At 46.6% G+C, this 20433-nt stretch overlaps 1 protein-coding gene across 3 annotated transcripts in view; it reads left to right on the forward strand.

The window, feature by feature from the left end:
- Positions 1-2286: 2286 nt before the first annotated feature.
- DAG1 (dystroglycan 1) overlaps positions 2287-20433 on the forward strand; it is a 68379-nt gene continuing 50232 nt past the window's right edge. Inside the window, exon 1 of one of the 3 annotated variants that reach the window (XM_032319796.1) lies at positions 2287-2473. The gene's annotated coding sequence lies outside the window, so the exon portion shown is untranslated. The other 2 variants (XM_032319787.1, XM_032319806.1) reach the window with 2 other exon arrangements.

Consider the following 20433-nt stretch of genomic DNA (forward strand, 5'->3'; position numbering starts at 1 on the left):
GTGGGAGCTGCTTGGGTTCCAGCTGGGGCTAATTAGGCCCCAGAAGGCTGGTCAGTTCTGGCCAGCCAGGCCTTCGTCCTTCTAGGGCCTGGAATAGGGAGGATGGAGAGAACTCCAACTCCAAACAAAAATGAAAAAAGCCTGTAATGACATCCGGAGGTTAGAGCCATTCTGGGCTGGGGGGAAGAAAACATGTGAGATCTGCCAGGAGTGAAAGGGTAGGGAGGGGGGAGAATATTAGGGCCAGCCTGGGGGCCACAGAGCCTCCAAAGTAACCCCAAACCTAGAGAAGCAAGGACTGGAAAGGATTTGGCTGTAAGGGCTTCAGGCACACTCTGGTTGTTGTTTCCTCCTTCCAGGACTATCCCACCTTCTGGTACCAACCAGTTGAGGCCCCTTCCTTGGTCAGAAATCTGGGGGCTGCTTAAGCATGGGGCACTGGGACTCTGGAGGCCAGAATGAGGCCTGGTGCTTCATCTAGGAAGACCAGTGCTAAAAAGGAAGAAGGGAAGTTACTCTGGGATCCATGGATGATCAGTGAGGATTAGAAGTGGCCAGCAGCTTCTGTGCAGATGGTAGGAGGGAAGTACTTTAGGAGGCCAGTACCCACTGATATCTTTTGTTTTGGAAAAACATATGTATATAACTATACAGTCAGGCACTAACATACCCCGCAGAACCTAGGGGTCGCAAAGCAGTGCCTGGTGTATGTTGGGTTGGGGGTGGGGTGTGTAAGGAAACTTAGTAAAGAAGTGAATGAGAGAATATATTTTATTTAGAAACTCAAGTAAGTTTTCACCTTCTTAGCCTTTTCAAAGCAGCAGAATTTTTAAATTTGGATTTGAGAGACCAATAATTTTTTTAGTTTTAACATCTGAATGATGGTTTGAGGCCTTTTCCCTGGATTTCAGTTCCTTTTCTAGTCTGTGTGAATGAAGTTTGGAGCCTATGCATTTAAGTATAAAAAAATCAAGGGGCATCTGATTGGCGAAGTTGGTAGAGCATGAGCCTCTTGACTCCAGGCTTGTTGAGTTCGAGCTCCATGTTGGATGTAGCGATTACTTAAAAAAAAAAAATAAATAAATAAAATCAAGGGGCACCTGGGTGGCTCAGTTGGTTAAGTGTCTGCCTTTGGCTCAGGTCATGATCCCAGGGCCCTAGTATAGAGCTCCTCCTGGGGCTTTCTGCTCAGCAGGCAGTCTGCTTCTCCCTCTTCCCACTCCCCTTTCTTGTGCTTTCTCTCTCTTTCTGTCAAATATATTTTTAAAATCTTAAAAAAAAAAAAATCACAAACAGCTATGTGCATTTGGAAGATGACTTTCCTTCTGGCTCTCTGAAATTTGTTTCTCCAGGACACTCCTTAAGGAGTGGGGAGAAAGCAAGCAGGGGAGACTCACACCTGTATGGATTCAGGGAGGACAGCCTAGCAGGCAGCAGCCAGCTCTGTGTTCAGAATATGCTCTCTGACAAAGGTTCTGGGTTGGAATTCCAACCTGGACACAGGCCCAGGAGGGAATGGACACATCCTGAGCAGGATTTGGGAGCGAAAGTGAACAGAGTCCATCATGGATCCCATCCCCAGATCCACCCAGTGATTTTTCAGGTCTCTGGGGCATTTGGGGTTGGAGGCCATAGGTAAGCCCTGCGACGAGCGAGAGCCCCTTTAGGACCCTCCCCTTGAAGGGAGAAGGACCTCAGCAGTAACCTCCGCTCCTTACTCCCCCACCCCCTGAAAGAATGCAGGCTACAAGTAGTGAGTGACCAGCGCCAGCGGGTCAGAGCTATTTCTGGCGCCAGAGGAGGCATCGGATTCCGGAGTTGGGGACAGGGTCAGGCCTGAGGCGCTTCCCGGACGACCTCGCCTGCTAGGGGCTAGGCCTTTGGAGAGAGGCCAGCTTCCCGCTCTTCCGGCCCTCGCCTCAGTTTCCCGATCCGTGTAGCGATTTAGAGGACCCTTCCTGACCGTTTTCAAGGCTTAGAAATACCGCTTGATTTGCATTCGAAAGAAATCAGGAGATCCAAACGATAGGTGGCCTTCTGTGGCAGAACCAGTTCCCGAGCCCGACCACCCTGGGTGGGTTGGACGAGTCTCACAGCCGGAAGGCCTGAGGTTGGGCGGGGTGCCCCCCCTCCACGGCCAGGCCAGAGGACTGGGGGCAACCCATACCGGCCGGGGCGTGTCCGGGGGGACGGACCCGGCCTCCGTGGGGCGGGGCTTCCAGGGAGGGGCGTGTCTTTTCGGGCGGGGGCGTGGCGGGCCAATGAGCAAAGCGGCGCGGGTGGAGGCGGGGCCTGCGCGCGGGTGCGGCGCGCTGCGGGGCGGCAGACGCAGGCAGAAGCGGGCGTCGCGCGGACTGCTGGTCGGTGCCGCGCGGAGCTGGCGGCGGGATTGGCTGCGGCACTCGCGTGTCAGGCGGTTGCTAGGCTCCGGCCGCGCGCCCCGCCCTCGCGCTCGGCGCCCTCTCACCGCCCGGTACGTGCTCGCGCGGAGGCTGCGGTGCGGCGCTCGCGGTCCTCAGGCTCGGTGGCAGCGGCGGCGGCGACGGCGGCGACGGCAGCTTGGCGCCGAGTCCCCGGGGAGCGGTGGCGGCGGCGTGGCGTCTTGCGGCCGGGAGGAGCAAGCACCTGCCGCGGCCCGCCCGCCGGCGCTCGGTGAGTGCGCCGCCCGTCCCCTGCCGCCGAGCCTAGCAGCCCAGGCCCCCATCCCCGTGGCCGGCCGAGCCTCCCGAGGAACACCTGCTGCTGCTCGCGGTTTGGCCCGGGATGGGGACACGGTTGCGGACGTCCTTGCGGGTGAGGCAGCGGCACGGCCCGGGGAGAGCTGCCCCCCTCCTCGCGGCCCCTCAGGCAAAGGCTTAGGGCGTTCCGCGGCCGGGCCCGGGCTCCGCGCCGCGGCGATGGGCCAGGCCTCAGCCCGGCCCGCGCTCCGGGGAACGCGGGGCCTGCGCTCTGGCCACAGGCGTGTACGGCCTTGGGGCCTCCCGCTGGGCTTGCAAAGAGGGTCGTCGCGCGGCCCAGTTGGACAGAAGCCGGAGGATGGGGCACTGACCCCCCGCAGGAGGCGGGGAAGGGCGCCGCAGCCGCTGGGACCTGAGCTGCTCGGAGAGCCTTGGGGTCACCCTCCCCCCACCCCCCCAACTCGAGCTTCTTTGGAAGCCTCTTGCCTTTTCACCTTTTTACTTGGTGTTTGGAAAACCGGATTCACCGGCTGGTGTATTTGTAAAGTGTCTCTAGAGAAAATGCTCTCTCTGTTTAGAATCCTGCCAAAAATTCCAAGTTAATTTCATACAAACTTAAGTGCTTATTAGAAATGCATATTTTAATCTCTATGGCATGTGAGGCTCTTAGGTTTGTAAACTGACTTCAGAATTAGTTTTAATGATGAGCATGAAGTTTTTGCCTTGGTGGAAGCTAGAGCCTGGGACAGCACGTTTATAGCCTGAAGTTCTAACTTAAGAGCCGGGCCTGCTATTTCCCTAAATAAGCGAGGAGAAGCGATTCCTGGCATGGAACCCAGACTCAGCTCAGGGAGGGTAGTGTTTATAGGACATGAGCCCAGATAAAGAGTTGGATTTGCTACCAGGTGTTTTTGAGTCCTCTGTAGATGGGATACTGTAACTTTATCAGGTTGTTCTATGGTGAGTGTTTAGAGACATGATAATTTTGGAATGTCCCTGTTTTTAAAAAGATTCAACCTTGGAGGCATACAGATCTCTAGTTGGACTCCAGAGAAGTTGAATTGAACTTTGTTTGCTGTGGAGCCAAGGAATAAGAGCTCATGGTCTGCATGTTTAAAGGAGGCTGAGGAGCCATTTCTTGGAGAAAGCAGATTTGAGGAAAGATGAAGGTGCATAGTGTGAGCCTGTTCAAAGCCTGTGGGATACTGTATGAAAGGAAGAGTAAGCAGTACTGTACAGGCAACAACCACCCAGCTGGAACATGAAAGCTCTTGTTGATACGAGCCTTGGTTGAAAGAGGAAGAGAGCAAGTCTTTACTGTTTTGGAAAAGTTGGTATGACAAAGTACATTCATTCATTTAATGAATATTTGCCTACTTGCCTAATTTTGTGGTAGGTTCAGGGGACTCGTGTAAAAGAGGCTGGTTCTGCCCTTAAGGAAGTTTCAGGGACAGTGGGAATTAGGGAACCTGTGATTGATAGTATCTGCCCAGTAAGTGTGCTCACATGGTGCTTTGGGAGCCTGAGGAAAGGGAATTCCTAAGCTGAGGCTTGCAGGGCCAGCAGGAATTAGTTGGGGGGGGGGGGGGACCAGCAAGGTCTGGATGCAGGGAATCACACGTACACGAGCTCCTAAAATAGCACCTGTGAGTCCTCCAGCTTGGCCAGTGGGATCTCTAGGCCTTTCTAGGCCTTTCTCTAGGCCCATTGTGCTGGGGAGTTCAGACTTTCTCAGGGTGCAGAAGTCTGAGAAGGCTTTTCAATTACTGGAGTAGCATGGTCCAGACCTGTGTTTAGAAAGATGGTGGTGTTTAGAAAGATGCTGGTGACCACATAGGTGGTGTCAGGGAGGGGGAGGGGTTCAGGACCTCCAGGTGTGAGGTCTGCCAGTAGAGGAGAGCTCAGGTGGGAGGAGGAGCCAGCTGAGAGTCTGAAGAGGTTGAGCAGAGGGAATGTCAAGCTGGGGTTGTGTGGGAGGAGGTTGGGGACAAGGAGAAGAAGTCTGTATTCAGGAATGTGTGGGTCAGAAGAGTAACATGACCAAGGATTTAACTCTATCTTGTGTGAGTTCGCTGGTGTCTGTTAAAACACTGAGAATGGTGCGGTAAGCGGGGGATCCTGGAGCCACTTGGACTCCAGGTGGCATATGATTGTTAAAAATCCTATCTCTCGAACTTGAGGCATTGCATTTCCTGTTGGGCAGTGCTGTTGTACTGGTCTCAGAGTAGGGGTGTGTTCTTTTTTTTTTTTTAACAGGTGTGTTTATTCTTGATGCAGACGAGAGTATGTACAATCCTTTACCTTACAGTTGTTCTGGCCTTTCTTGCTTTCTAGGTCAGAGATGTGATAGACTGTGTCAGCCACAGTCATGGGCTTTCTGTTTCTGTTCTGTGTGCGCTATTGCTAATGGTTATGAGAATCCTTTATGTTGACTGAAGAAGCAGAGTCCTAGATGAGGGAATGTTCCCAAGGTCACACAACTTGTCATCATGTGGCAGAGTCCGGCTTTGAATACAGGTTGAACATTTGACTGTGCCCACCTGAGTTTGTGTTGCATCAGACTGACGATGGTAGCCTTGGTTGGGTGCTTCTCTGGTGAAGGCCAAGCCCAGGTGTTTGGTGGTGGGCACAGTGCCAGGGCAGTATGGGAGAAGTGATCAGGGACTCCACGAAGAATTCCAGGAACATGCTGTGAGGGACCATTCTCAGAAACTAGGGTTTGTCTGAGCCTTCTTGGGACCTCTACTGGTGCTCTTGGGCTCAATGCTGAAGTAAGCTGAGGAGCCTGGGTCCTAGGCTACGAAGGGCAGGCTTTAGGGTGGGACTTCAGTTGAGCTGTGCCTTCAGGAAAGGGTAGTGGTTTGATTGGTGAAGGAGTTGATGGCAGGAAGGTCTCAACTCTGGAAGGAAAAAAAGTGAGCAGAGGCAAGGGTTGAGAGAGAAGACTGGGCACCTTTTCTATATGTTCTCGAAGGTTGGGTTGGAACCAGAAGGAACTTGGAGCACAGCTGTGGTGGTTTTTTTTTTTTTTAACCACTTTTTTTTTTTTAAGATTTTATTTATTTGAGAAAGAGAGAGCATGAGAGGGGAGAAGGTCAGAGGGAGTCGCAGACTCCCTGCTGAGCAGGGACCCCCCCCCCCCCCCCCCCCCGCAACCCCCCACCAATCTGTGACTTGATCCCGTCACTCCAGGATCATGACTTGGGCTGAAAGCAGTCGATTAACCAACTGAGCCACCAAGGCAGCCAGCTGTGGTGGTTTTAAGAAGTGACCTTGGGGTGCCTCTTGCTCAGTGGAATGTGGGACTCTTGCTTTTGAGGTTGTGTGTTCGATCCCCATGCTGGGCATATCATAGGGTTTATTTAAAAACATTAAAAAAATATTTTTTAAAAAAGCCCCTATTAGGGCACCTGGGTGGCTCAGTGGGTTAAGCCGCTGCCTTCGGCTCAGGTCATGATCCCAGAGTCCTGGGATCGAGTCCCGCATCGGGCTCTCTGCTCAGCAGGGAGCCTGCTTCCCTCTCTCTCTCTCTGCCTGCCTCTCTGTCTACTTGTAATCTCTGTCTGTCAAATAAACAAATAAAATCTTTAAAAAAAAAAAAAAAGCCCCTATTATGAGTATGGAGACTGGACTGGAGGCAAGTTGGTTACTGCTGTGGTCTAGTAAGGAGGTAGGTGATCTAAACAAGGACATTGTTCAACAGGTGAGTGAGGAGAGAAAAGGAAAGTTCAAGATGAGACTGTTCAGCAGACATTAGGCACCTGAATGGTGCTGGTATCATCAGGGATCTACCATTGAATAGAAGGGACAGGAGGTGGCAGTGGAATATAAGACAGCATCAGCCAAATACTGGTGAGGACTTGAGAGACTTGGAATAAATGGGGCACCTAGACACCAAAATGGGGGGGAAGGCTTAGTCTGTGGCAGGCAGGCTGTCCTTGGGTGACCCGAAGAAGGTGGAGGAGCGAAAGATCAGCCCATGCCTGAGGACCAAGGAGTAAAGCCAAAGGAAGTGTCCCTTGGGGAAAGTGGGGCAAAAATCTGACCTGAAGGCTGAGCTGGGCCAGTGGGGTGTCCCTGGAAGTTCTGAGTGGGATAGTGCTTGTGCCCTAGTTTTGAGTCCTGCAGGAGTGCAGTTGAAGGAGGTAGAAGGTAAAGGTATAAAGAAGGTAGTAGAAAGGGTGGTTGAAAGAGATGGCAAGAAAGGGATTTACTCAGGGAGGAGAAGCCATGATTTGTTGACCCACTTGGTGGATAGAGAACTAGTATGTTTTAAAATGTTTGCAGTTTAGATCTCAGGGTCATGAGTTCCAGTCCTGCATTGAGCTCCATGCTGGGCGTGGGGCCTACTTAATAAAAAAAAAAAATGAATTAAAAAAATTGGGGATGCCTGGGTGGCTCACTTGCTTAAGTGTCTGACCTTTTTTTAAAAATTATTTTTATTAATATATAATGTATTATTTGCCCCAGGGGTACAGGTCTGTGAATTGTCAGGCTTACACATTTCATAGCACTCACCATATCACATACCCTCCCCAGTGTCCATAACCCAACCACCCTATCCCTACCTCTTCACCCCTCCAGCAACCCTCAGTTTGTTTTGTGAGATTAAAGAGTCGCTCATGGTTTGCCTCCCTCTGGATCCTGTCTTGTTTCATTTTTTTCCTTTCTTACCCCCCAAACCTTCCACCCTGCCTCTCAGATTCCTCATATGATATGATATCATATGATAATTGTCTTTCTCTGATTGACTTATTTCGCTCAGCATACCCTCTAGTTCCATCCACGTAGTTGCAAATGCCAAGATTTCATTTCTTTTGATGGCTGCATAATCCATTGTGTGTGTGTGTGTGTGTGTGTGTATACACACACCACATCTTTATTCATTCATCTGTTGATGGACACCTAGGTTCTTTCCATAGTTAGACTATTGTGGACATTGCTGCTATAAACATTCGGGTGCATGTGCCCCTTTGGATCACTACATTTGATTCTTTAGGGTAAATACCCAGTAGTGCAATTGCTGGGTTGTAGGGTAGCTCTGTTTTCAACTTTTTGAGGAACCGCCATACTGTTTTCCAGAGTGGCTGCACCAGCTTGCATTCCCACCAACAGTGTGGGAGGGTTCCCCTTTGTCGGTGTCCTCGCCATCATCTGTCTTTTCCTGACTTGTTAATTTTAGCCATTCTGACTGGTGTGAGGTGGTACTTCATTGTGGTTTTGATTTGTATTTCCCTGATGCCAGGTGATGTGGAGCACTTTTTCATGTGTCTGTTGGCCATCTGAATGTCGTCTTTGCAGAAGTGTCTGTTCATGTCCTCTGCCCATTTCTTTCTTTCTTTCTTTCTTTTTTTTTTTTTTAGATTTTATTTATTTATTTGACAGAGAGAGAGAGAGATCAATCACAAGTAGGCTTAGAGGCAGGCAGAGAGAGGGGGAAGCAGGCTCACTGCTGAGCAGAGAGCCTGATGCGGGGCTCGATCCCAGGACCCTGGGATCATGACCTGAGCTGCAGGTAGAGGCTTTAACCTGCTGAGCTACCCAGGTGCCCCCCTCTGCCCATTTCTTGATTGGATTATTTGTTCTTTGGGTGTTGAGTTTGATAAGTTCTTTATAGATTTTGGATACTAGCCCTTTGATACGTCGTTTGCGAGTATCTTCTCCCATTCTGTCGGTTGTCTTGGTTTTGTTGCCTGTTTCCTTTGCTGTGCAAAAGCTTTTGATCTTGATGAAGTCCCAGTAGTTCATTTTTGCCCTTGCTTCCCTTGCCTTTGGTGATGTGTCTAAGAAAAAGTTGCTGTGGCTGAGGTCTAAGAGGTTGCTGCCTGTGTTCTCCTCAAGGATTTTGATGGATTCCTGGCTCACATTGAGGTTTTTCATCCATTTTGAGTCTTATTTTTGTGTGTGGTATAAGGAAATGGTCCAGTTTCATTCTCTGGATGCAGCAATCCAATTTCCCCAAAACCATTTGTTGAAGAGACTGTCTTTTTTCCATTGGACATTCTTTCCTGCTTTGTCGAAGATTAGTTGACCATAGAGTTGAGGGTCTATTTCTGGACTCTCTATCCTGTTCCATTGATCTAGTTGTCTGTTTTTGTGCCAATACCGTACTGTCTTGATGATTACAGCTTTGTAATAGAGCTTGAAGTCTGGAATTGTGATGCCACCAACTTTGGCTTTCTTTTTCAACATTCCTCTGGCTATTTGGGGTCTTCTCTGGTTCCATATAAATTTTAGGACTATTTGTTCCATTTCCTTGAAAAAAATGGATGGTATTTTGATGGGGATTGCATTAAATGTGTAGATTGCTTTAGGTAGCATAGACATTTTCACAATATTTGTTCTTCTAATCCATGAGCATGGAACATTTTTCCATTTCTTTGTGTCTCTCTCAGTTTCTTTCATGAGTACTTCATAGTTTTCTGAGTACAGATTTTTTGCCTCTTTGGTTAGGTTTATTCCTGGGTATCTTATGGTTTTGGGTGCATTTGTAAACTCCTTAGTTTCTCTTTCTTCTGTCTTGCTGTTGGTATATAGAAATGCAATTGATTTCTGTGCATTGATTTTTATATTCCTTTTTTTTTTTTTTAAAGCTTTTATTTATTTATGTGACACAGAGAGAGAGAGATCATAGGCAGAGCAGCAGGCAGAGATAGAGGGGGAGGCAGGCTCCCTGCTGAGCAGAAAGCCCGATGTGGGGCTCGATCCCTGACCCTGAGATCATGACCTGAGCCAAAGACAGAGGCTTAACCCACTGAGCCACCCAGGTGCCCCTGATTTTATATTCTGAAGTGTCTGACTCTTGACTTCAGCTCAGGTCTTGATCTCAGGGTGGTGAGTTCAAGACCCATGTTGAGCTCCATGCTGGGCATGGAGCCTGTTTAAAAAAAAATTGTGTTTAAGTGTGTGCGTGCACATGTGCGCATACACACACAAACACATATGTATATATAAAATGTCTGCAGTTTGGGAGACTCAGAATCATAGCAAGGATGGTGTGGCTTTCAAGTGGATTCATTGAAAGAATTGTCATTAGTTTGCCGACTTGACCCATGCAGAATACTAAAGGTGGACCATGATAGTGTGAAGTTGGACCTGCTTTACCTCGCTTGCCTTTTTGAGTTTTTATTTTGGTCATACTCTTCTTGATAAGGGGTGTACAACTAGCCTAGTGGAATGGCAAGTGGTGCTAGATCCATTTAGTGGATGGGCAAGAATAAGAGTGAGGCCTTGTGAGTTTTTTTCCCCCCCAAAGATTGATTTATTTGAGAGAGCAAGCGAGACTGTGTGAACAGCAGAGGGGGAGGGGCAGAGGTAGGAGGGTGGAGAAGAGAATCTTAAGACCCAGAGATCATGACCTAAAACCGAAAGTGGAAACCAAAATGTTGGACGCTCAAAGGACTGAACCACCCAGGCGCCCTGCCTTATGAGGTTTTTTTTTCTAGCCTATACAGGAAGTCAGTGATGAAAAGTTTGATTCAATATCCAGGTTCTCTGGGTGTGTTGTTTAGATTGGAGCCACTGTGGAGTGTGACTCTTTGGGGGCTGGAGGCTTCCAGAGTATCAGAGAAGTAAATGCTGGTTTGAACATTGAAGGGGTCCACATGGGGACTAGAGAGTATTTAACCTCAAGGGTACTCAAAGTGAGAATAAATTCACGTAATGTATTCTTCAGTGTGTCTTGTGTATTGGTCAAGGATTTCTCCATCATTTTCTGGAATAAGTTTTCTTCCTCCTCCCCCATTAAAGAGTGTTTCTGTGTCTTTGCTAGTGTTACTGTGCTGTTGGTTCTTCAGCCCCCATCTTTTTCTGCTTTTCCTGTATGGACATTCCAGGCCTGGAGTAAGGTAATGGTGGTTTTGAATATAAATGTGATTAATCTGGTCATTTCCCAGTAGGTTTTTCTGTGTCCATGCCTTTGGGTACTACTTGAAAGCAGTCTTCCTATGAGTCACATAACCTGCTTTGCCTTTTGATGTCCTGTTTCACTCTGATCATTAGTCAGTAATACTGCTCAGATAGCAATTTCTATAAATAGGATTTTAGAGTAGTTTACAAAATTACACCAGCCAGAGGGCTTAATTTAGCTTTAATGAATAGGGTTTCCTATTTTCCTATTTCTTGGGTTTGATTGCTAAGCATTTTCTTAGCTTTGCACTGGGTCCAGGGTAGGGAGATGGACGATGGGACACCGTGGAGCAGTATCATAAACTGAAGGTATCTAAGTTGGTGAACCTGTTCTGAGTTCTCTGTGGGAGTGAAGTAAATCTGAATGAAACTTCAGCGGTATGCTTGCTTAATTTGTACTTTTATTTAAAAAAAAAAATTTTTTTTTTTAAATAAGTTTATTTACTTAAGCAATCTCTACAGCCAACCTGGGGTTTGAAATTACAACCCTGAGATCAGGAGCCACCTGCTCTATTTAAGCCAGGCAGGCACCCCAATTTATACTTACATTTTATTTATTTAAAAAAATTTTTTTAAACTATTTTAAAAATATTCTTCTTCTTCTTCTTTTTTTTCTTTTTTAAAGATTTTATTTATTTATTTGACAGACAAAGATCACAAGTAGGCAGAGAGGCAGAGAGAGAGGAGGAAGCAGGCTCCCTGCTGAGCAGAAAGCCCGATGCAGGGCTCCATCCCAGGACCCTGGGGTCATGATCTGAGCCAAAGGCAGAGGCTTAACCCACTGAGCCACCCAGGCACCCCTAAAAGTAGTCTTCTAGTGGGAACAATCAGCTGAATACAAAAAAATCACTTTTATGACTGAATGTCTTTGTGCTACACATCATGGTGTGCATTTAATAGCATTGAGGTTAAAATATCACTGTCTTAAGTTTTAGATATTGGAATTTTAAAATTTTTATTTATTTATATATTAAAAGATTTTATTATTTATTTGACAGAGAGTGAGAGAGCAAGCACAAGCAGGGGGAGCAGGAGAGGGCTCCCCTTTGAGCAGGGAGCCTGATGCAGAGCTGGATCCCAGCACCCTGGGGTCATGACAGGAGCTGAAGGTAGACGCTTAACCTACTAAGCGCACCAGGCACCGCAGAGTTGTTTTTTTATTTTTTTAAAATTTTTTAAAAGACTATTTATTTGACAGAGAGAGATCACAAGTAGGCAGAGAGGTAGGCAGAGAGAGGTGGGGGAAGAAGGTTCCCTGCTGAGCAGAGAGCCCGACGTGGGGCTCAGTCGCAGGACTCTGGGATCATGACCTGAGCAGAGGCTTTAACCCACTGAGCCACCCAGGCGCCCCTGTTTTTTTTTTTAATTAATATTTTTTATTAAGTAATCTCTGTGCCCAAGAGGGCTCGAACTCATGACCCTGAGATCAAAAGTCTCATGCTCTACTGACTGAGCCAGCAAGGTACCCCTATTAGAATTATTTTTTATCTTTGAAATTGTTTATAATTTTTGATCCTGGATTAATTCTACAGAAAACATTTAGTTTCCTTTGTCAGTCTTTGACAAAGAAGGGTGACTGATTGGTGGGGTGAACAGGAGACTGAGTGGCATTCTCCACTTCCTTTGGTGTAATTCTATTTTGGTTGTGGGCATTCACCAATGTTGGATCCTTCTTTTCCTGCAGGGCCTCTGCTCTTCAGGAAGATAAGGCTTTTAAAGCAGTCTAGCACTAGAAGGTGAGGTAAGGTACTTAAAAATTTCAGAGATTTCTGCAAAAGAAAAATGAAGGATACTTCCATACTTGTTAAAATGATTATGGAATTTTAAAACACTTGAGTGGGGAAAAAGCTGCTTTAAGTAATGCATATATTTGGGACACCTGGGTGGCTCAGTGGGTTAAGCCTCTGCCTTTGGTTCTGGTCATGATCTTAGGGTTCTGGGATCGAGCCCCAAATCGGGCTCTTTGCTCGGAGGGGAGCCTGCTTCCCCCTTCTCTCTGCCTGCTTGTGATCTCTCTCTGTCAAATAAATAGATAAAATTAAATTAAAAAAAAAAGTAATGCATATATTTAAAATAAGAAATTTGGAGAGGTGCCTTGGTGGCTCAGTTGGTTAAATTCTTGGTTTTGGCTCAGGTCATGATCTCAGTGTCTTGAGATTGAGCCCTGCTTTGGGCTCCGAGCATGGCATGGAGTCTGCTGGTCTCTCTCCCTTCCCTTCTGCTCCTCCCCGCTCGCTCTCTCTGAAATAGATAAATAAATCTTTAAAGAAATTTGGAAAATAAAAAGTAGACAAGAAAAATCCTTTGTCTCCCAATTTTAGTCTTTTTTTAAAGTTTTACTTGTTTAAGTAATCTGTGTACCCCATGTAGGGCTTGAACTCACAACCCCAAGATCAAGAGTCCCATGCTCTTCCGACTAAGCCAGCTGGGTGCCCCAGTCTTTCTTTAAATAGGAAATACCGGGGCACCTGGGTTAGGCCTCTGCCTTCAGCTCAGGTCGTGATATCAGGGTCCTGGGATCGAGCTCTGCATTGGGCTCTCTGCTCCATCTCTCTCTGCCTGCCTCTCTGCCTACTGGTGATCTCTCTCTCTCTCTCTCTCTCTGTCAAATAAATAAATAAATAAATAAATAAAATATTAAAAAAAAAATAGGAAATACCAACACATGGTAAGAACTCAGAAAGTTCAAAAGGATTATATAGGGGAAAGCTTTCTTCCACCCATCCCCTTAATCCCTAGTTCTCCCTAGGAATAGTCATTATCCTCTGAGACCCGGCCATCCTCCTTTTACTGAGTTTAGGTTAGAGGATAGATTTCATTTTCATCCTGCTTTTCTCCTAGCATTATCGCATGAGCTGTTTTCTAGAGATGTGACATTTCTAATGGTTAACCTGTCCCTAGTTCTTAGATTATTGTTTCTTACTTTATTGTAATAGGTAATGTTGCTATTAACATCTTTGGGCTTTAGGGGTTTTTTTTGTTTTTTTTTTTTTAAATTTTTCACTAATCTGATGGTACATCAGTTTTAATTTTTTTAAAAAGATTTTATTTATTTATTTGACAAGAGAGCTCACAAGTAGGCAGAGAGGGTGGGGGGGAGGAAGCAGGCTCCCTACTGAGCAGAGGAGCCTGACGTGGGGCTCAATCCCAGGACCCTGGGATCATGACCCGAGGGGAAGGCAGAGGCTTTAACCCACTGAGCCACCCAGGTGCCCCTTGTTTTGTTTTTATAATCTCTCTTATCACCATATTAAATACAAAGTTTTTGAAAAGAGTGAGACGTGACTTAGAGTCTTGCAGGAGCACACCTATAATGTCAAGTGAGGCAGGTTTGTATTGGTGTTTATTTTTAAGTATGGTGTGTGTTTTCTCTAGTCCCTTTTCTTTGACTTGCGTAGCTTTGCTGTCTCTATAGCCATGCAGAGGCTCAGACTCCATGTTCTCTATCATTGTGGGTGTGGGTAGCCTCAGATTCGTTCTTCTAAGGCATTCACAGCCCTTGGATACCCTAAGTATGGGAGAGGGTGCCAGTTAAGGAGAGCTCAAGGACAAGTGAGACACTTGGAAGGATGTGTCCTATTCAGGGAAGTAATGGCCAGTGCCAAGCTTGGTCCCCTGTTTGGCACTTGCTCTTTATTTCTACAGGTATTGAATTTCTGTATATGGAGTATGGAAATCTATAAATAAGAAGCAGTTCTTATAGCGTTCTTTCTTTATAATTTTATTTAATTTATTATTTTTATAAGCTCTGCACCCAACATGGGGCTTGAACCCACGACCTGAGATCAAGAGTCACATGCTTACTGACAGCCATCCAGCTGCCTCCAGACTTCTTTCTTATAGTTGGTTTCTGTGTATTGAAACTGATTGGTGTACTTGGAAAGATGTTTGTTTTGGCAAATGATCCAGTCGTTTCTATTTCACCTTTCTCTGTGCTGGGAGCATTTCCCCCCTAAACATTCTAGTGGTAGATGCGGGATTACTTAAGATTCCCAAGGCTGTCCCAGTTTTGCCTTGGTTGTCCTAAACGCCTCTCTTATATAGCTCAGTTGTTCTCCGGGACTGGGTCGATTATCTAGCCAGTTTTTGCCAGGAAAAATTATAGTGTCAGTAATGGAATTCCAATAGCATTTCCTTTTAATTTCGCTATTAATCAGAACCTGGGACATTATCCATTTTCTGGGCCTTCCTTGTATTATGGAATACCTCTATAAAATGTGCATTTCTCCTCACTGTAAAAATCCCGTTTGGGCTGGTAGGTTGTCTTTGCCTCCAATCTACCCTGGCCTCCGGGAGTCTTGCTCACTGGATTTTTTTTAATAATGGAGATCAGTCTGATGAGTAGCCCTTGAGCAGGGGTGGATTCTGAGTCTTGTGGAAAATGAGGAAGTGTAGAGAGCTTTGCTCTACCTGTTATGTTAAGCATGCCTGAAGAAGTGTCTTAGTATTTTTAGACTGAGCAGTGTTGGGTAGATTGAATTGCCCGAGTAGAGAAATTTGGTGGGAGGAGACTAGAAGAGAAGCTCTTTATTAAAGATCTAAAAATAGAATTCATTAAAGTCACAAATAGATAACAGTAGGATTCCTGTCTCCCTCTCTCTTCTGGATTTGTGCTACCAGCTGTTGCTTCTGCTTACCTGGAGAAGATCACAATATTTTGTCAGAAGGGTCAACGGTATAGACTTAAAATACTGTGTTTGCCAGTCTGAAGATGTGCTTTTTCCAGTTTTCAAGTACTTTAAAAAGTGGCTGGATTCCCTGGTGCCAGGAAGAAAGTCGATCCTTCTGCTTGAAGTGCCAGCCCTGAGCTGACAGGTCCTGTGGGGTCCCTTGTCCCTTCAAAGCTCTGAGTTGTTTTCCCTTCTGGTTGGGCACTGCTGACCAGAAAGGGGACTCTTGTGTAAGCCCCATTGAAGGCCACCTTAATCAGATGGCACTTCGGGTCTCTCTTTCTGGTTGTTTTTAGGAGGGGTTTCTGTTTGATTCAGAAAGCTGGGAAGGAAAATGGCTGCTCATGCTTTCTTCTTATGCTGGCCTCTGGCGCCCTGGGCTTCCTGTGCCCTTTTACTCTGTGTGAGGGGGTGAAGGAATGTCCTCGCCTCCCCTCTCCCCTCCTGCCATGAGCTTCCAGGGAGAATAGGGCCCATTGTGGTCCGCAGGCACAGTCCTCCACGGCTGTGTCAGGTCTGCTGTGGCCTCTACCCTGTCTGCTGTGGTTACTGGGTGGTGAGGGCCCGCCAAACAGTCCCTTCCTTCCATGTGGCCCTGCCTTTCAGGACTGTTCTGAGGGATGGTCCTTGTGCTTTGTTTGCCCCTAGGTCTGCTCTCTTTTGTCACGTCTTAATAAACATTTTTGCGGACCCCTTTGCAGGCCTGAGCTTACTCTTGCAGCAGATTTGAGGCCATATTTGGAGAAACAGGCCTGCTGCTCCCAAGGGTGGCTTAGTGCCTGGTCATAGGAGGCTGGGCGCTCCCTCCAGGCCCCTTATGTTTGGAATCCTCTGGGAAACAGAGGATTAATCTATTTGTGAATGAAATTATTTTTATAAATTCAAAAAATTTTATTTTGGCCTTCAATTATATCTCAGTAAAGCTGGAAAAAATTGTTTTTAGCCTTAATCAACTGTAGAACTTGTTGAAGATGCCAGAATGTGATTCTCCAGATAGGGGAAGCCAGAGGGACTTAGCTTTTCAAGAAAAATTTCCATCTGGATATGGGTACTCTGCTGCTATCACACGGCCTTCCTGACCGAGCAGGCAGTTCTCTTGACCCCAGGCCAGCGTGCCCCTGGAAAAAAGAAGTCTGTGGTACTTACAGTTTTGGTGAGTGGACAGACAGAGCTGCCTTTCTCGGAGGTGTTAGCGTCAGACAGGAAGACAGATGTGTGGTCAGCTATTGTGCTTTAGGAGGTTCTGTGAGGAGTCAGTCAGTGAGCTGGTGAGGCAGGAAGAGGCAGAAGGCCTGAGCAGACCCTCTTGAAGTCTGCTGAGGGCTTTTCTACATGAAGTCTGTATGATTGCGTGGATAGCTGCTGAGAAATGTGTTCCTCTAAAACCCAGATTAGGGAGACTTTGGAATGGTCCTGTAAATTGTTGATTATCTGAGTAAAAAATGCATTCTTCCCCTGATGCTTCAATATGTATGATTTCTTTGTCTTCTGTGGAAGTGTCTTATGAAAGGAACAGCTGGCACTAGCCCTACCCTGGGTGTTTGCCTTCCTCCTACCTTTTTTCTTTTTTTCCTTTTATTAGGGGGGGAAAAATCTAGCTTATTTTATCCTTCTGCTGGAGCGGAATGATACATTTCTTCTCTCTGTTTTAGGATTGGGAGTGGCATTTTGTTTTTATCAAATAAAGGAATAAAATGTACTTGCCAGGCTGAGCTCCCACTGCGAACGGTGGCATTGAGTTTTGAAGGAGGACTTCTTTCAGACAGTGCCCGGTCATACATAGTGTTCTGGGTCATGACTTCCAAAGAGGTGAGGTCTCCTCACTGAGGGTCATTGCATTTTGGCAACACCAGCAAGAGTTTTGGCACAAGCATGATGATGAGTTTAAACAGTGAAAACATGGAGTATCCTCGGCAGTAGAAATGTGGGTCTGAGAAGGAAGCTACCAGATGTACTGAGTCCCCTGGGACCCTTGTATCCTAATGTGGCCTTAAGAAAGGCCTTTGACCTCTCTTCCTCAGTAAAATTGGGATAGAATATCTTCCCCATAGACTGTTAAGAAGGCACCTGGCTGGCTCAGTCAGCCCAGCATCTGACTCTTGGTCTTGGGTTTGAGCCCTATGTTGGATATAGAGATCACTTAAATAAATAAAGCTTTTTAAAAAAAAAGAAAGGGGGCGCCTGGGTGGCTCAGTGGGTTAAAGCCTCTGCCTTCGGCTCAGGTCATGATCTCAGGGTCCTGGGATCGAGTCCCGCATCGGGCTCTCTGCTCGGCAGGGAGCCTGCTTTCTCCTGTTTCTCTCTGCCTGCCTCTGCCTACTTGTGATCTCTCTCTGTCAAATAAATAAATAAAATCTTTAAAATAAATAAATAAATAAATAAATAATAAAAAAAGAAAGAAGGAAATCAAGATTGGCTGGCTGGTCATGTATTCTACACCACTCCGTAATTGCTGCTTGTTGATATTATATTTGTCCTTTTCCTTTCTGGTGTAAACTACGAATCTAATACTTAAAAGCTGGTTATGTTTCTTAGGGTGAATTAGGGGTTTAGGGGTGTTTTTTATTATTGTGTTTTATAATTACATATGTAATAGGTGATTTTTTTTTTTTAAGATCTTAGTTATTTGAAAAAAAAATCTTACTTGAGAGTGCGATCATGTAGGGGAGCACGAGCAGGGGGAGGGGCAGAGGGGAAGGGAGAACCAGACTCCCCGCTGAGAGCGGAGCTGGGTTTCAGGGCTCCATCCTAGGACTCCAAGATCTTGACCTGAGCTGGCAAATGTGTAACTGACGAGACACCCAAATACTGTGATAGGTGATTTTATATGTAGCAGGTGTTTGATAGAAACAAACATAGACACAAGCCCAGGGGTACCTCCATGAAAACAGCTCTGCCTTGACTGCTCACTTACTGTTGAGCTTTGGGAGGAGCTGTGGTGTCTTTTTGGGGCAGGGGTCCTTGGAGGCATTGGTCCCTGTCAAGATGAGCAGAGAACTGAAATAGTCTGAGGACCAAGGTCTCTCTGTTAACTAACTACCATTGTTTAGATTTTTTTTTTTTAAGATTTTATTTATTTATTTGACAGAAATCACAAGTAGGCAGAGAGGCAGGCAGAGAGAGAGGGGGAAGCAGGCTCCCTGCTGAGCAGAGAACCCAATGCGGGGGCTCGATCCCAGGACCCTGAGATCATGACCTGAGCCAAAGGCAGAGGCTTAACCCACTGAGCTGCCCAGGCACCCCTCCCCCGACTTTTTAAAAGTAATCTCTATGCCTACTGTGGAGACTCATGGCCCTGAGATCAAGAATCACAAGCTCCAACAGCTGAGCCAGCTGGGCGCCCCAGCACTGTTTAGATTTTTAAGGAATGTCTTTGGAGATTGTTGGTGTCCAGTTTTGTTTTCTTGAATCTCACTAGCGAAGTAGGAGGAGCATAGACTAGCGAGGTTGCCATATGAGTTGAGTGACTGGAAGTGCTTTTTCTTTTTCTGTGTAGTGTTGATACCTTTTGTAGTTATCAACAGGGCATGCCTTAGAGTAAAAGTCCTAGGTTTTCAAAGGACCAGACCTGTACTGATTTTTTCCCCACGTGATCATTTGACCTCCTGACTGGGTAACTTCTAAAACTGACTTTGCAGCTAGCATGCACTGTAAGAGACCTGGAGCAAGTGGGTGCCCCTGGTCATATGTTGGCAGGAGGAGATGCTTTACCTGGAACATGTAATTCACCAGGGCTGTAGGGTTGGAATTCTTTAGAACAAGAATTTCCCCCTTTTTTTGGTTCCTAGGAAGAACTGAGAATGGAATGTCTGAACCTTACTCTGTAAGATCAGCATCCTCCCTGGAAATCAGAACTGTTTTCGGCTTCCTTGAGCACAAATATTTGGAGTGTGATTAGGGTACAGGCAGCAGTACCCAGCTTCGGAGCAGGGATTAATTGTCCTAAAGGCAAAAATTGGTTTCCAGCCCCCAGGTGACATGGGCACTGTGTTTTACGATTTTGTGCTGGGTGGGGGCTGCCTCTGGGTTCCACTGGGGAAGTCTCCAGGTGATTTCCAGATAGTAGAGGCGTTTGGTTTCTGACCTTTGTGTTAGAGGCAGATGAGGGTAGAGCGTTGGTTGTTATCAGATAAGAAAATGACCAGATACCACTAGAGGGGAGTTGAAAATAAAGCTGTAAATGCTCACTCTAAATCCTCTAAGAGGCCAGAGGGGAAGCAGAGTGCATAGGGCTGCTCCCAGTCTGGGAGTTGTCCCAGACTGTGCAGAACCAGTGCGGTCCAGAGGAGGCCACAGTATAGGAGCTGATCAGTAGAGCGGAAGGAACCCCAATGTGGAAGCAAGTCCATTTCCTGTTAATTGTCAGGGGATTATTGACCTTGGAGTTTTATTTCAGATCTGCATCTGAGGTGGAGCAGCCCGAACACCCAGTGGTGTACAGAGTGACACCCACGTTCCTTAGCTAGTTTTGCTCATATAGATTGTCTGAAGCACAGAAATATTACACTCATGAAATGATGGGTGACTGGCTTATTTGTATTTTGTATGTCTGTTTTAAAGTGTCTATTTCGTGTCAGGTCCTTACTGTGCTTTGTGCATTAGCACACCTTATGAATGTGTGCTTATTATTGGAAAAAGTTAAAGACAAGGAATTTGATCTAGGAGTGTGTAAGATTAAATACGGACTATTAAGCAGCCTTACAAGACAGGCTAGCCTACGGACTGTGGACAGGACTGTCTGCCGGCACGCAGCGGGCAGGTCCTGTTGGTGCTGGCCTTCAGCAATTTGTTCCTTTATTCAGCAGGTGTTCTTTTAGTCCCTGTCTTGCTCTGGGCACTGTGCAAGGCTTCAGGGTTGGATCTAGTGGTGGGTGAGACCGGTATGGGCCCTGCCCCAACCAGGCAAAAGAAGGAAGAGAAGTAAAGATTATTTCCTCTCCATTGGTATTTTTCCGAAGAAAGTGTGTTTGGAGAGGCTAAGGGTACCATTCCTGGGAAGTGACCGTAGGCAGTCCGTGTGCCTTTGATTCATCATAAGGGGGAGTGGGAGGCTAGGCCTGTTTCAGAGGGCAGTATGAGGGATGAGGGAGAGGACCCTGGAGAGCCTGGGAGGCAGTTCTGGATGATGATGATGAGGAGGAGGAGGAGGAGATTTTTATTGAAGTATAGTTGACACA

This window comes from Mustela erminea, chromosome 1, assembly GCF_009829155.1.
Source record: "Mustela erminea isolate mMusErm1 chromosome 1, mMusErm1.Pri, whole genome shotgun sequence".
NCBI lineage: Eukaryota > Metazoa > Chordata > Mammalia > Carnivora > Mustelidae > Mustela > Mustela erminea.